Source organism: Chanodichthys erythropterus, chromosome 16 (genome assembly GCF_024489055.1).
Source record: "Chanodichthys erythropterus isolate Z2021 chromosome 16, ASM2448905v1, whole genome shotgun sequence".
Classification (NCBI taxonomy): Eukaryota; Metazoa; Chordata; class Actinopteri; order Cypriniformes; family Xenocyprididae; genus Chanodichthys; species Chanodichthys erythropterus.
The window spans coordinates 15,479,565-15,495,358 of NC_090236.1; the positions used below are offsets into that span (position 1 = coordinate 15,479,565).

At 37.8% G+C, this 15,794-nt stretch overlaps 1 long non-coding RNA gene across 1 annotated transcript; it reads right to left on the reverse strand.

Moving 5' to 3' along the window:
• Window positions 1–10,426: 10,426 nt before the first annotated feature.
• Window positions 10,427–15,508, reverse strand: LOC137003640 (uncharacterized). Its single transcript, XR_010892016.1, has 3 exons — window positions 15,492–15,508; window positions 12,157–12,344; window positions 10,427–10,450 (listed from the first exon to the last, which is right to left on the reverse strand). It is a non-coding gene; the product is annotated as an uncharacterized lncRNA (long non-coding RNA).
• Window positions 15,509–15,794: the final 286 nt, after the last annotated feature.

Here is a 15,794-nt window from a genome sequence, read left to right on the forward strand (position 1 = left end):
CTATTTTGCATTACAGTAATGGCTTTTTTATAATCACAGAGCAAAACACTTTAATTGGCCCGTAATTGTCGAATAGAATAAATTACTTAGCTAATTCTGCTATTTAACCACATTTGATTTATTCTCCTTTGATGTTTCAATAGATACTTAAGGAATTTATAGCATATAAATTCCTTGCTTGGACCTATTAGTACAGTAGTACCCTGTTCATTCCATCACTGTCTCATTGGAGGCATTCATTATGATTGATTGTCTCTTGCTCAGTGTAGCAGTCCAAGCTTAATCAAAAGTGAGACACACAATGACCTATTCACTCTAACCCTCTAACACTTTTTTTTTTTTTTTAAGCTGACATGTAATCAAATATTTCTCCTCCCTGAGCCATGACTAGCAAATAAGGACATAGAAATCCTCAATAACTGCAAACCCCCATTCTTCTATCCCTCTGATTTATTTATTTCTTTTTCTGAAAATGGTTCCAGTAAATCCACATCCTAAAGAGTATTATGTGACAAAAAAAAAAGAAAAGAAGTCATATGATTATAGATGTAGGCTTTATATTTCCAGTGACAATTATGCAATACAACTACATCTCATTGTACAATTGCACAGCTTCACAACTTCACCTCATTTCTTGATCAAGATCTTTAATAGCCTATCTGTTGTGTTTAATATGCAATACATTAGCCATCAATTGTTCCCCTTTAAATTCAAGTATTTCAGAAGCTAGTTCTCATTCAGGAACATTGTCCCAAGGGTTATCACCATTTTCAAAAGCTTGCACTTTGTAACCCATTTTCAAAAGTTTGCATTTTCAGGCACCCAAAACGCCGTTGTCTTGTAAATGAACGGCCAAAATGTTTAAAAAGTTTTCCATTTTTAGTTGAGAAACAGTGTCCAACTACGGGTGTCCTGTAAACAGCCCCTAAAATGTGTCTTCAAAAAATCTAGTAGGAATAAATTATTAAGAAAGCGCAATACACTGGGTACAATGTAATTCATTCAATGATCCAATGGGCTATATGCACAGAGCGTTCTTTAGAACGCAATACACTGGGTACAATGTAACAAGTTTTTATCAGTGTCGGGGGTAATGCATTACAAGTATTGTGAATTATGTAATCAGGTTACTTTCTGATTAACGAGTTATTTTTTTCAAATATGTGTTGTTCAAATGTGTGTTTTTACAATTGTGCTGAAATCATTGATCTTGCGCTGCACTGACAGACAGTGGCTGTGATTACAAAGGGAAAGTGCAGTGCTCACTTTCTGTGTCATTCATTCACAAGAAAAGTTATAGTTTTTAAGATTTTTTGAGTATTTCATACTTCACATTGACAAAATGAATTTTTAAACCTAGTTATTTTATAATGTTACCATTTTTTATGGACCGAGTACAAGTACGTTACTTTTTTTTTCTACTACTTGCCGATACCGATGCCTATAGAGTACCCCAGGGATGATGTGTTTTTGTAGGCCAACCCGGAAGTTAGCGGGTTCCCTCGATTGAAAGCCTATGCATTTTTCCCATAGACTTTTGGAAAATCGCAGAAAATAAGCTCTGTGTTTAACAAAGGGTTATGACACTTACACGTTTTGTCTATCAAGATAATCTTTACAAGTTAACACAACATTTATAGATTTTGAAGCCTAAATAAAGTTGTCAGATATAAAAGGCTAACAGTAGGCTATAAACGTTATCTAAAAACATGCTCGCTGATTTTGCCTACAAAAATGCGTCATCCCTGAGATACTATACATTAATCTCTCTCTCTCTCTCTCTTGGTGATGTTGCAGTTTTCCAAGCACAACACTGAATGAATGTAGGACAGCTTCTTCATTATTACTCTAGTGAAAAAAGTAATAATTTTTATGTGCTTGTCACAAACTTAGAGAACAAAAATTTCACTGTGTCCAATAACCTTCAAATGTCATAATTACCAATATATATAATTGTTATATAAAAATACATTTACAAACAAATTACAAACAATACAACAAATAGTATAGAGATACAAATTAAATAAACTTGTTATTCAGATACAGTAGGTTTATTTACCATGTAAACACTTATTTAACATATTTTGTTGTTTTATTAACATAAATGACAAATATAGGCTACGGTCCTTTTAAGACCGAATCCATGGATAAGACACATATCTTGTTTTCACCCAAACGTTTACGTCCACTTAAGCCATAACCGACTGTATTTACGTGAGATACTCCACACTGATCGCGCGCAAGAGAGAGGGCGCTTCTGGTCTGTCATTCAGCGCGATTGAGCCTATCCCTGCTTCACTAATCAATAACGAATTGTGATTGAAAGCATGCAGTTCGCAATGTGTGTGTTGTCATCATTAATATGTATTTCCACACATTTGAGGCTGATATTGTTTCTGCTGCTGCTGCTGGTGTCTCTGTGCATGGAAAATTCTGTCAGTTACGTCACGTGAGGTATCGGTCTTTGGTATCGGGGTATTTTTATGAGTACGAGTAAATTAATCGGTACATGAGCTTGTTATCCCTAATATTTAGTCAAAAACGAAGTGAAAAACGATTATAGGAAATGGCTGATATATGCGCAAATAAATGCTACTTTGCCGCCACTTGCTGGTTAAAGTGGTAATTATTGTCTTTTATTTTTAAATTAGTGTTTTCTATTAAATGTGAATTTCCTACATTTTTAAACATTCGGTTTTACAATGGGGACAATCTCAGAAGGATGAACAAATGTTTGCGGTCATCACATTGAAAAACAACATTTGAAGTGCTGGGGGGGGGGAAATGCGTGCGTGTCTAACTACAGACACGCATTTTTAAACGGTCCCAATAGCTTCGTCTTTATTGCAATCAATAAAACTGTTTTATTGGCAAATTAGGTAAATGTGATAACTGCATTAAAATATGAATACAACATTACAAAGTCAACCATTGATGGTTTTATGTCGATGTACAGCGAGTACAGAATGAACAGCTAACAGTTCACTGGAAATGCCCTAGCTGGCTTAACGACAACCAGGAAGTAACCGTGCATAAGCAAAAATTACTTTAGATAAACATCACATTTGTGTTTCATTTTTATTTTTTATTTTTAGTATTGAAATTTCTCCTCCTGCATCATATTCTTCTGCCATTCAGAATGGCTGCACAGCTGAATGGTTTGTTTGATCAGCGCCCTCTACTGTACAAGCGTGAATTTGCATTTCTTTCAGCCTGAGGCTTATTCTTTTCACTTTTGGTGTAAAAGGGCTTTCACATTGTGCAAAAATAGACACAGGTGAGAAAAAGTAACGTAAAAGTAATAAAATGTAACATTACTTCGCATAAAGTAACACAATTAGTTATTTTTTAGGGAGTAAAGCAATATTATAATGCATTATTTTAAAAATACATTTCCTACTTTTTGCACTTTTTACTGTGTGGATTTCCCTCTTTTGTAATTCTTGAATTCTTTAGTAATTCATTCTGATCATGTTTTGTAGGCATAGAACTGTATCTGCATGAGAAAACCTTTTTTTTATGATATTATTAATTGACATTAAGCATTTGCTCATTGCACTGGTCTCAATTGGAGTTGTTCAGGGCTGCATTTCCCAAAAGCATTGTAAGACTAAGTTGATTGTAGAACAATTGCCACCAATGGAGCTACGATCAACTTAGGCTTACGATGCTTTTGGGAAACGCTACCCAGGTCAGTCGTTCTCTGTGCTGTTAAGTGTGCTGGCTGATTTGACCTCACAGCTATTAATGTGAAGCCCTGATATTAGCAGTGGACATTTTCTTAATTTTCTCTTTGAACAGTTTATCCAACAGTTTACCCATACCAGACTAATGCAATGCTTTCTACAAGTTATATTACACACATTATATAAATACAAACATAATACATTAATAAACTATTGTACACAGACAATGACATTATATAAATTACATGCATATAATATTGTCACATATTATGAAGAATATGCAAATTATTGCAAATTGCAGATCACTGCATATTATGCAAATTATCTAAAATGAAATATAATATGCAATATGTGTAAACTTAATATTGTTTATATATTTATTTATTTGTTTTCTCTAAATATAGATTTCAGGTCATTACATCACATCAACATTTTTTGAGACTATTTAACCAGATATATTTACTTTTCCATTGAGTCCAAAAGGTGCTAGTTTCACTAACTTTACCACATTGTGTTTAAAATAAATGTGCACACCCGCAATTGGTGAACCTCAATGAATGTCATGACATAGCTATCTTTTCATCAAGGCTTTTTAAATTAAGACACTTGCTTGTAATTGTCACTTCTTTCAACAGACCTCTCTCTCTCTCGAACCATCATACAAAAAAAAAAAAAAAAAAAAAAAAAAAAAGTTTAGGCTAAGTTAAACTTAGCCCACAAATTTCCATGTCCTGAGGACAGACATTCATATGTAACTGACTCTAACATCTTCCTCTTTTTTTTACAAACAACTCTAAAGTGACGAACAGAAAAGATGGAGAATATGTCATCAAAGTCAAACTTGAACTCTCTACACTGTTGGCACAGATGTCCTTGTGTTCTCCTGTGTGCAAACGGAGTCAAGCTGGAAGCTGGAAATGAAAAGATTACATATGAAGACTCTGTCCCAGAGCAGACTGAAGAACCTTAATTAATGAACATCTCTGTGAGTGTGTTTGCCTTAAGATTTCACAATTTGAAATGTAAATTTTTATTATTAAAACATAAGGCAAGCCTGCCTGAGCCAAGTATTAAGCAATATTATATGAGCAAGAGTGTTGTTGTTTCAATTATTATAGGTTGTGATTTGGTAATCACAGCTCACATTCAGTATAAAGAACAAGTGAGAGTGTCATATAAACAGTTCAATAAACAAGTCATTAAAGGGATAGTTTACCCAAAAATGAAAATTCTGTCATCATTTACTCACCCTCAGGTTGTTCCAAACCTGTATAAATTTCTTTGTTCTGTTTAACACAAAGGAAGATATTTTGAAGATTGTGGGAAACTGAACTGTTCTGGGGCCCCATTGACTTCCATAGTAGTTTTTGCTACTATGGAAGTCAATGGTGCCCCAAAGCAGCTTGGTTACAAACTTTCTTCAAAATATCTTCCTTATGTTCAACAGAACAAAGACATGTATGCAGGTTTGGAACTTGAGGGCAATTAAATTTTAATTTTGGGGTTAACTATCCCTTGATGTTCGGTAATTTACAATTTAGACATTGCCAGTTATTTTGTGTATTTCTATTCCCCTAATGAAAAGTTTTCAGCATCATTGCACAGTAGTTGTTCTTAAATTCTCAATGAGTCACAGTGTTGAACAAATCTGTTGAGTTAATAATTCAATGACTCACTCATAATGACCGTTACTTGTGACCACATACTGCCAAAACAATGTAACCTGCAGAAAGAGTCACTGAAAAATCCATTAATGCATATACTGTCAGTAGCTCTCCTTCCATCCAAAGTTGTGAATTTAACTTGGAATATTGCATAAAACATTCATGAAAATAAAAACAGCATTTCCGTCCCAGTGACAAATCCCTTATTCTTTTGAGATTTTCTGTTTTTTTTATAATGGGTTTTTTTCAATTTATGTGTAAAATTAAGTCTGTGGTAAACATGACTTGACTATACTTTGTTTTGTTTTGCACACTTACAATATGTACGTAAAAATGTACATTACTGCACCACTCTATTAACCCTGTCATCATGTAATCTTGCGTTCAGATGCCATGGTGTTTGGGAATGCAATCATGTGCCACTTCTGGGAGGTCATTATACCAAATCATTCTGATGACAGATATTGGATCAGGCATTTCAGAATTATCAAACCAACAGAGTGTCACAGATCCCTTGTTTCCCTGGACTACATTTCCCATCATCCTCCTGTTTCTTCACCTGCACTCACTTCCCTCTTCTTCTCCCCATCATCACTGATCACAACACCTCACGTAAAAGAAGAACGGACCTTTAAAAACGACAGGATATCCACCAAAAGCATGGATGCTTTCTTCATCGCCCTGGCTGCAACTTCTCCCATGCCTCCCACTTCCATGACGGCTGGTGATCGTCTAATCGGGCTTCTGCAGGTTGGTCGTTCGCTGGAGAGGTATGCGGAGGAGTTCGTTGAGCTCGCTTTTTTGACTGACTGGCCAAATTGACTTTTAGTTTAATTGTTTAATTGACTTCTCCAGTCTCAGCCGCCGAGCCGGTATCTCCAGTCTCAGCCGCCGAGCCGGTATCTCCAGTCTCAGCCGCCGAGCCGGTATCTCCAGTCTCAGCCGCCGAGCCGGTATCTCCAGTCTCAGCCGCCGAGCCGGTATCTCCAGTCTCAGCCGCCGAGCCGGTATCTCCAGTCTCAGCCGCCGAGCCGGTATCTCCAGTCTCAGCCGCCGAGCCGGTATCTCCAGTCTCAGCCGCCGAGCCGGTATCTCCAGTCTCAGCCGCCGAGCCGGTATCTCTAGTCTCAGCTCCAGCAGCCGCCGAGCCCTCAGCTCCAGCCGCCGCCGAGCCAGCCGCTCCAGCCGCCGCCGCTCCAGCCTGTCACGAGCCAGCCGCTCCAGCCTGTCACAAGCCAGCTCCAGCCATAAACTTTGAACTTCTTATCTCCCCGCTGGTCTCCAGCTCTGAAACTGTGTTCCCTCCCTGCCTCCCTCCCTCTCCCACCTCCTCCCATTTCTCTCCACACGTCACCTCCACCTCAAGCCCCTTCGTCCAGTTCTCCACCTCGGCCCTCTGTCCCATTACCTCCACCTTGGCTCCAACCTCCCTCGTCTCCACCATGGCCCATCAGTCCACCAGCTTCACCAGTCTCCATCCTTGCTCCAGTCAAACATTGGTCATCCATCAGCCTACCCTCACCTCAGGACTGCACTCCTCCGTCTTCACTCCGTCCCTCCATCCCTCTGTTCGTTTGGGTTCTGCACTCCCTCCTGTTCTCCCTGTGTCGTCTGTCGTCCTGGCTCCGCTGCGGCCTTCTGGAGCCCTGCCTACGCCTTGGTTGGCGGAGCCGCCGGTGTCGCCATGGTCCGACAGCCCTTAAGCGTTGCCTGGACTCAAAGACTTTTCGGCTGCCCAAGGCCCCTGACCCGCCGTGGCTTTTGGACCCGCCCTGGAGACCTCCACTCCAGTCCGCACCTCTCCCTACACCTGCATGAGGTCTCCAGGGCACCCACCCCTTAAAAAGAAATTAAGGTTTTTGATGAAAACATTCCAGGATTATTCTCCTTATAGTGGACTTCAATGTTCTCCAGACGGTTGAAGGTCAAAATTACAGTTTCAGTGCAGCCTCAGAGGGCTTTAAACGATACTAGACGAGGAATTAGGGTCTTCTCTAGTGAAACGATCGGCCATTTTCTAAAAAAAAAATACAACTGTATATGCTTTATAAACGCATATTATCGCCTTGCACGTGCTTCCGCTTTCTGTATTCTTCAAAAAGCTGCGCCTGCGCCTTCCCTATTCTACTTATGGAAAGAAAATAAAACTGGCACTACGTTCGTTCCGTAAGTTGAATAGGTAAGGCGTAGGACAGTGGTCGCCAACCCGTCGATCGCGATCGACCGGTCGATCTTCATCACTGTTCCAGTAGCTCGTGAAAACAACAGAAATATGAGTGCAAAAATACATTACATTTCTCCAGTCTTTGTACTGTATTTTTGTATTTATTTTTCTGTTATTTTTTTGGGAGCTACTGAGACAGTGATAAAGGTAAATAGCCCTCATTATGTCTGAGTCTGTAAAAGGCCGTTAACAAAAGGCCAGAGACGCTGAAGACGGACGCAAAGAGGAGAAAAGTCTGTAGCAGGCAGAGCAGCTCACTATTCACGATGCTCGAAATATAGGAAGAAAATATAAATATTGAATTAGGAGTGAAGGGTTATATGAATGCATCTCTAAAAGGAATTACGGTCTTCAGAAAAAAAAATTTATGCTAATGGCATTTTATTTTACTCTTACCTCTGAATAAAGTAGCTAATTATTAACGCATTTCAGCTTTGTTTACAGCGGTAACCAAGGAAACGCTGTATCACTGCTGCTCCATAAGCGCCACCTGCTGTCAGAGAGTGAATTTGCGTCTCATTCAGCCTGCTGTTTTTGTTTAAAGCTTTTTTTTTTGTGTAGCATATAATTTCAGAAAGATAAAGTCAGACCGTTCTGTTTTTGCTTTAAATCTTGAAATTAAATCTCAATTAATTCAAATATTCATTGCTCATGCAATGTGATAGCATCTTTGTTTGGATTGTGATTAAAAAGCAGTGGTTCCCTCTAATTTTAAAATGGCTATGTATTTATGTTTATAATAATAACAAATAATAATAATAATAATAATAATAATGAGAATCTGCCAATTTGCTTGTAAAAAATAAATAAATAAATCAGAATCTAAATTGGCCTCGAAAAAAAATACTAAATACAATCTGGGCTGTCTTTTTCTATCAAGTAGATCTTGTCTTTCATAAAGGTCGAGGTCAGGGATCTTGGGCTTAAAAAGATTGGTGACCACTGGCGTAGGACATACAGCATAACAGAACCACGAGCAAGGCAATGTGTTTATAAAGCATTGTATTTTTTTCGAAAATGGCCGATCGTTTCACTAGATAAGACCATTATTCCTCGTCTGGTATCATTTAAAGCCCTTTGAAGCTGCACTGAAACTGTAATTTTGACCTTCAACCGTCTGGAGAACATTGAAGTCCACTATAAGGAGAATAATCCTGGAATGTTTTCATCAAAAACCTTAATTTCTTTTGTACCAAAGAAAGAATGACATGGACATCTTGGATGACATGGGGGTGAGTAAATTATCAGGAACATTTTATTTAAAAGTGGACTAATCCTTTAATAATTGACAAAGTACAAGGGAAACACAGGGACTACACGTACACAGGTGCTAACAAGACACACCTGGAAAAAATCAGGACTAATCAACAGGGAAAACTACAATGGGCTACATAGATGGCACACGGGAAGAGGAAATATAACAAAAGTCCAGACATGACACAGGAACCTATATAAGGAGCACAAGAAAAGAGATGTCCCAGTGCTGTTCAAATTTGAGGCCCAAAACTAACTGTTACGTGATGAATTTTGGACACTGTAATAAGTAAAAATGCACAGTTGTTGCCTTAGAGTGATTTTACCTGACCTGAAAAATTACTTTCATTGTTACCATGAAGCACACGGTGCCCTGAAAAAAAACTATTACACTGACCATCCTGAAACTAAAACCAATCTGAAATGATGTCATTTAAAGTACCGGCAGATCTTATTGGCTCTTCTTTTTATTTGACCCACTTGACCTGAGGTTGCTTAGACACTGGTGAACAGGCCAGGACTTGGATGCATTGAAGTGAATGTCAATGAATGAATGCCTCAGCCCAGGAGATGCCAGATGGGGCTGATGTCAAACTAGTCAAAGGTCACACAATGACAGCGCAGTGAGCATCACATGGGTTTTCAGAGTATTATGGTCACAGTGTTAAATTCATACATCCACCATCTGCCATTGTGACAAGCAGGGATAAAAAGTGACAGATTCAGCACAGGATTTAGAGCAGGAAAGTCAATCATGTCAGGTATCTCTGACACATAAACAAATACACTGTGTACCACACATGCTGTGGGAACCCTATTTGTCCGACTGACTTGTGTAAAAGATTTTGAAATAAAAAGCCATTTTCAAAGTAGTCTTGATAAAAAAGACAGTAATTGATTGTCTTAGCATCAATGGACACACCAAAAGAACTTTGGGGGAAAGATGAGGATGGTTGGAAGCAGACAGGCAGCTTTGCATCATTATACTTATTTCTGACTCATTGCATGTTTGATGGAATTGATTTTCGTGAACTGTGGGTTGCGATAAAAAGTCTTCTTTGCATAAATGTTCCAGCATTTTCAAGCAATTAAATAGTTTATTTAGCTAGGATGGCAGTGACTTGAGTGAGAGAATGTGTGATGTATGAAGTCGACAATCTCTCTGCAGTTTTGAGGGCAGGTTGCCCAGTACAGGAAGTGAGAGATAGAAATGTCTGGCATTTGTAAGGGCCAATATGTCACACACACTGAGATTCAGAAAAAACAAGCTACTGCAATTAATCCTGCAGTTGTGCAAATGTTCTCAAAGGTGAATTTTACAAAGCCTGTCATAAACATTTCACCCCAGAAATATACTATTTTTAATTTTTTTGTATTTTAACTATATTAAAGAAATGTATATTATTTTTTAAAAAATAAGATATTTTTAGGACCCTTAAAGGGCTAGATCACCCAGAAATGAAAATAATGTCATTTATTACTCACCCTCATGCCGTTCCACAACCGTAAGACCTTCGTTCATCTTTGGAACACAAATTAAGATATTTTTGTTGAAATCCGATGGCTCAGTGAGGCCTCCATAGCCAGCAATGACATTTCCTCTCTCAAGATCCATTAATGTACTGAAAACATATTTAAATCAGTTCATGTGAGTACAGTGGTTCAATATTAATGTTATAAAAGGGACAAGAATATTTTAAGTGCACCAAAAAAAAAAAAATAATAATAATTTATATAGTGATGGCCGATTTCAAAACACTGCTTCAGGAAGCTTCGGGGCGTGATTCTTCTGTGTCGAATAATGATTCGGATCGTGTTTCAAACCGCCAAACTGCTGAAGGCTGCATTTACACTGCAAGTCTTAATGCACAAATCCAATCTTTTGACCACATCCGATTTTTTTGGCCAGTGTGTTTACATTCACTTTAGACACGACTGGTATCCGATATCTGTGTTTACATTACTTTCTGCCCCAAAATGATCGTCATTGATCGTTTCAAATGCACATAGTAGATCCTCGGGTTTTGAATGGCCGTGCTTTTAAAATTATTCATGGAGTGGCCATCATTAGCCTGTCAGAATGGATAAGTTAACAGCTGTCATGGATGTATTGCAACACAAATTCTGACTGAACGTATATAGACCGGAAAATAAAGGTAATTTGTGTTTGATATTTTATCTACATTTATTAGTTTTAGAATTCCATTTTTTGAATGAATTCGAGCGAGAAAACATGCTTTATTGGGAGTTTAATAACTAATTGTGTTTTGCTGTGTTTGTGTGTAGTGGAGGAGAGAGACATTATCTTCAACAGAATTGGAGGCATGCAGATGGACACTGCTTTCAGAAGGAGTTACCTCACACTAGGCCATCTGAACCCCCTAGTCACCCCCAAAGTCTAGGTTGTTTGACTTGTGTAATAATCATGCCCTGGCCCGCTTAAAGAGGTGGGCTTGGGCACGGATCTACAGGCACTCTATGCATGTAGTTTGAGCCTTAACCGTACTGGTGAACGGAACGGCTACTACTTATGTGTAGGATTGTCAAGGTATCAAAATTTGAGCAGTCATTATCAATATTTGTAAAATGTTGTGATTCTTGTTACCAATTTTGGTACCAGAGCAAAAACTATTGAATTAAGTACTTTATAAAATGTTGTTGCATTTTGTCTTGTCCGTTGGTTATCACTGTCAGTCGTCACAGTTTCCAATTCAGTCGCACATTTAAATACGGTTGTCAATCCAGAAACTTTGCAGTGTACTGGCTGAGCAGCAAGAAAGCAAGTAAAGAGCCCTCCCTTTATAGTCATTAAGGCTTTCAGACTCAAAAGTGCAAGCTCCCTGAATTCTGCACCCCTAAAAAATCTTTCTGTCTTAATTGAGCAAAGTGCCCCTCTCGCCGTTTGATGGCTTGGAATTACAATGGGAATCGGATATGCGTGTTTAGACGTAGGTCACATGTTCAGAGATCAGATATGTATCAGATTTAAAACAACATTTGGAAGTGGCTCAAAGTCACGTGACTTTGGCGCTCCGTACTGCTGATTCGACACGCTGATTAATGCTGACTTTATGTGTTTGTTTATATAATTTTTTTTTGCAGCAGCTGAGGCAGATTGCTGGCAGGATGGGGTCTGGCCCTCGAGGGGCTGGGCTGGGCTTGAAGCTCCTTATCAGAGCCGGAGCACTTGACTATGGGGTCAAAGAAGCCACATACACAGGTAAAACTCATGCTGAAAAATAAAGGAGGATCACATACATAGTATGGTCATTTTTAAATAACGAATTAAAGTTCACCCCAAAATAATAATTCTTCTGTCATTATTTACCTGCTCACTGTTATGAAGGGAGACTCAGGCAGGGGATCCAAATGCAGCGTCTTATTAAATGTAAGCGTGGTCGTACAGGCAGGGTAAATCAGGAGCAAACAGGTACAGCAGAGGGTAGGCAGAGTCGTAATCCAGGTACAGGCAGAGGTCGGGACTGGCAGATATCACTCACAGGTCGGTATACAAAGCTAGGGTCAGGACAGGCAGCAACAGGTCAATAAACAGGGAACAGGCAGGAACGGTAACAGGGAACAGGCAGACAGTAAACACAAGGAAATGCTCAGAATTGCAACAACAGTTAACAAGACTTCGCGGTGAGGTGGTGTGTGTATGAGTCTTTTATAGTCCAGGTAATGTGTGGCAGCTGGGTGTGGTGATTAGTGTGGAGTGATTGTGAAGTGAGTGCAGGTGATAAGCAATGGAGGATCATGGGAAATGTAGTCCGGGATGTGACAGGAACAGACGTGATCGTGACACTCACGTAGGGCTGCACAATTATTAATCGCAATTAATCGTGTGCTAAATAAAAGTCTGTGTTTACGTAATATATGTGTGTGTTATGTGTATATTAATTATATAAATACACACACATGCATGTATATATTTAAGGATGTTATATTTATATATAAAATATTTATATTTATATATAATATAAATTGTATGTAAATATATATATTTATTTATACATGCATATATTTCTTAAAGATCTACATGTATGTGTGTGTATTTATACATAATTATTATACTCATAACTCTCCGAAGCTTCCTGAAGCAATGTTTTGAAATCGGCCATCACTATTATATGTTGTTATTTAGTTTTTTTGGCGCACCAAAAATATTCTCGTCGCTTTATAATATATTGAACCACTGTACTCACATGAACTGATTTGTTCCGAAGATTAACGAAGGTCTTACGGGTGTGGAACGGCATGAGGGTGAGTAATAAATGACATTATTTTCATTTTTGGGTGAACTAACCCTTTAAGGTTCTTGTTATGCTATGATGTATAAGTAGCCTACTGCCTTTATGTTGATTTAAATAACAATGAAATAAACAAAAAAACATTGCGTGGTAGCTATCAATTGCACACTGCCTTTAAGCTTATTTAAAGAAATTAAATTAAATTAAATTAAATTACAATAGCATTTGCATTACAATAATGTGAATCTAATGAACAGGCTATTATAGAGGTTTTCATGAGAATCACCTGATAATCAACAGACAGAAAATTAAGTTTATGTAGAAAAAGATAAGTGCGCATGTGACTGTTACATACGGGTCCGGTCCGTGTACGTTTTGATAGTTTGTTTTCCAATTTGAAATGAAATACGCAGAAACGAGAAAACGGTCGTTTCCCGTTTTTTCATTTGTTAAGAAAAAACGGAAAAACAAGTTTTTGACTCGATTTTCGTTTTTTCGGGTCACGGATAGAAAACGGAAACACGACTTCAAAACTCGTTTTCTACATGTGGGCGGTCATTACACGCCACTTTCAGCCGATTGGTCAATCAAATCTGAGCCAGTGACGTCATCTTCAGTTCGTTCAACAAAATAACAGTCCTCTGCCGCTACATCAGTACTCAGTAGATGTCATAAATCGGCTTTCTTCTGTGCAACCTAACGCGTACTTCACAGAAATATGTTTGCACAGATTAAAAAAAAGTTTAAAAAACCTACAGTAAATTTAATCAAGTCTGTTTTTAAGCTGTCATTGTGTTTTTAAAATGTAAAATGTAAATTCCTCTACATCTGTTACCAAGCGCATGACATCCTTTGGGCTACTACAACCGATCAATAGGAATGATATTCTCTATTATAGATCAGTGGCTATGCACTCATTTTTTTTTTTATTATTATTTTAATGTTGTGTTTATATTTTATACATTTAAATTCAATCATTTAGCAGACGCATTCCTTCCAGTAGACTATGCAGTCATAATAGAAAATAGGCAATCCACTAGGTGGCAACACCTAATAACGGTATCACCATCGGGGGGCTTTTTTTCCTTAGCTTATAAATGGCCATGCAGATGTTATCTCTTAAATTAAACACTTTTATGAACACAGTGAACATTATCATATGTCACAGTTTACTTGCTATCCTCACTTTTTCTGTCTTTCCTTCGCTTTTGAATGAATTAGCTATAAATGGCCCTGAACATCCCAGCTAACCAAAATACGTGACTGTTACGTAACTGCAACGTAATTTGGTGACCAAACTTTCGTCGTAAGGTGCCTATACATCGCCACAACCAGGGGCGCAACTCCACATTTGCTGAGGGGTATGCAAAATCATGGTTGGTAGCACAACATATGTGTGAACCTTTTTGACTTGGTTAGTTTTCTAAATTAATGTCATAAAATTGTCATCTGATTTGATCTTCATCAAAGTCACATGTATAGACTTAACACAATGTGACTCCCTACAACACAAACAATATTTTTCTTTAATGCCTTTATTGAACAGAATTAAACAGAAGCAAGCTTTGAAGAAAAGTATCTGAGCATTGTTTTGTTTTTTTTTTACCAGGAAGAGCACGCCTGTTTTTTTAGAGTTGTTGTTCACGAGTCCTTGTTTGTCTTGAGCAGTTAAACTGCCCACTTTAAACTTTTCACTTACTTTTTTCAAAGCACTGTCATATGATTATATTTTTGTATGTTATTATGTTAACTGCATTGTGTTTGTCTACTTGTGACTTTGATGAATATATGACATTGAGCAATTATTGCAGAGTCAATTAGGCTATTCTCACATTTTCCAATTTTCTTGCCTCTTTATACTATCCTATCTCCTAATCTCTAATCTTACAGAAAACATCCTGTATTTTACTGTCGATTTAAAACGTTACTTAGATTAATCACGGTAAAAAACAAAACAAAAAAAAACCTACAGTATGTCATCTGACATTACATTCTGTTGCCTGAAGAAGAATATAATGCAGGGCAATAACTCACTATGTTGATAGAGCTTAATGCAGTTAGAATGACCATAAAACTCAAGAATGTGAGTGCTGTGTTTGTGCCAAATATAACGAGTCCAGTGCAAAATGCACATGCAATACTGATTTTATACAACAGTTCAGTAAGTTTATATTGTGTTATTTTAGACAAATTATTGTCTTTTTTGTTTAATTTTGCCAATGAAACTATAAAGACAAAGCAGAACTGTTCGTCTCCACATAATACACAGCAGTGTTTCATTTCTGAATCTGCATTTTGAACGTAAAAAGGTGGTTCAGCGAACCATTCATAAAAGACTTGAAGCGGCGCTGCACACAGACCGACCGCTGTATGACATCAAAGACTTGCAGTCATAATGATAGGTTACACTTACAAATTTCTTGTTATCCTCTTGGACATCGATGTCCTCATTTTAAGACACTGTTTTTCTTCTTTCTTTTTACGTTTTCGGTTCTGCGCCCCAGACCGCTTCCCTCCTCTGTCCATTTTGGACATGTGACCGTGCGTAACAGAGCAACGGCTCTTGTCGAAATGGTGAGCGGTTAATATCACTTGATATAACAAAATATATATTTTTTACTCATTTATAATGCTAAACAAACATTATTTTTCAGCAAACACCATTTTTAAATTCATTTTAAACGTTTTATTCAAAAAGATTTTCAAAGAAGCTTTG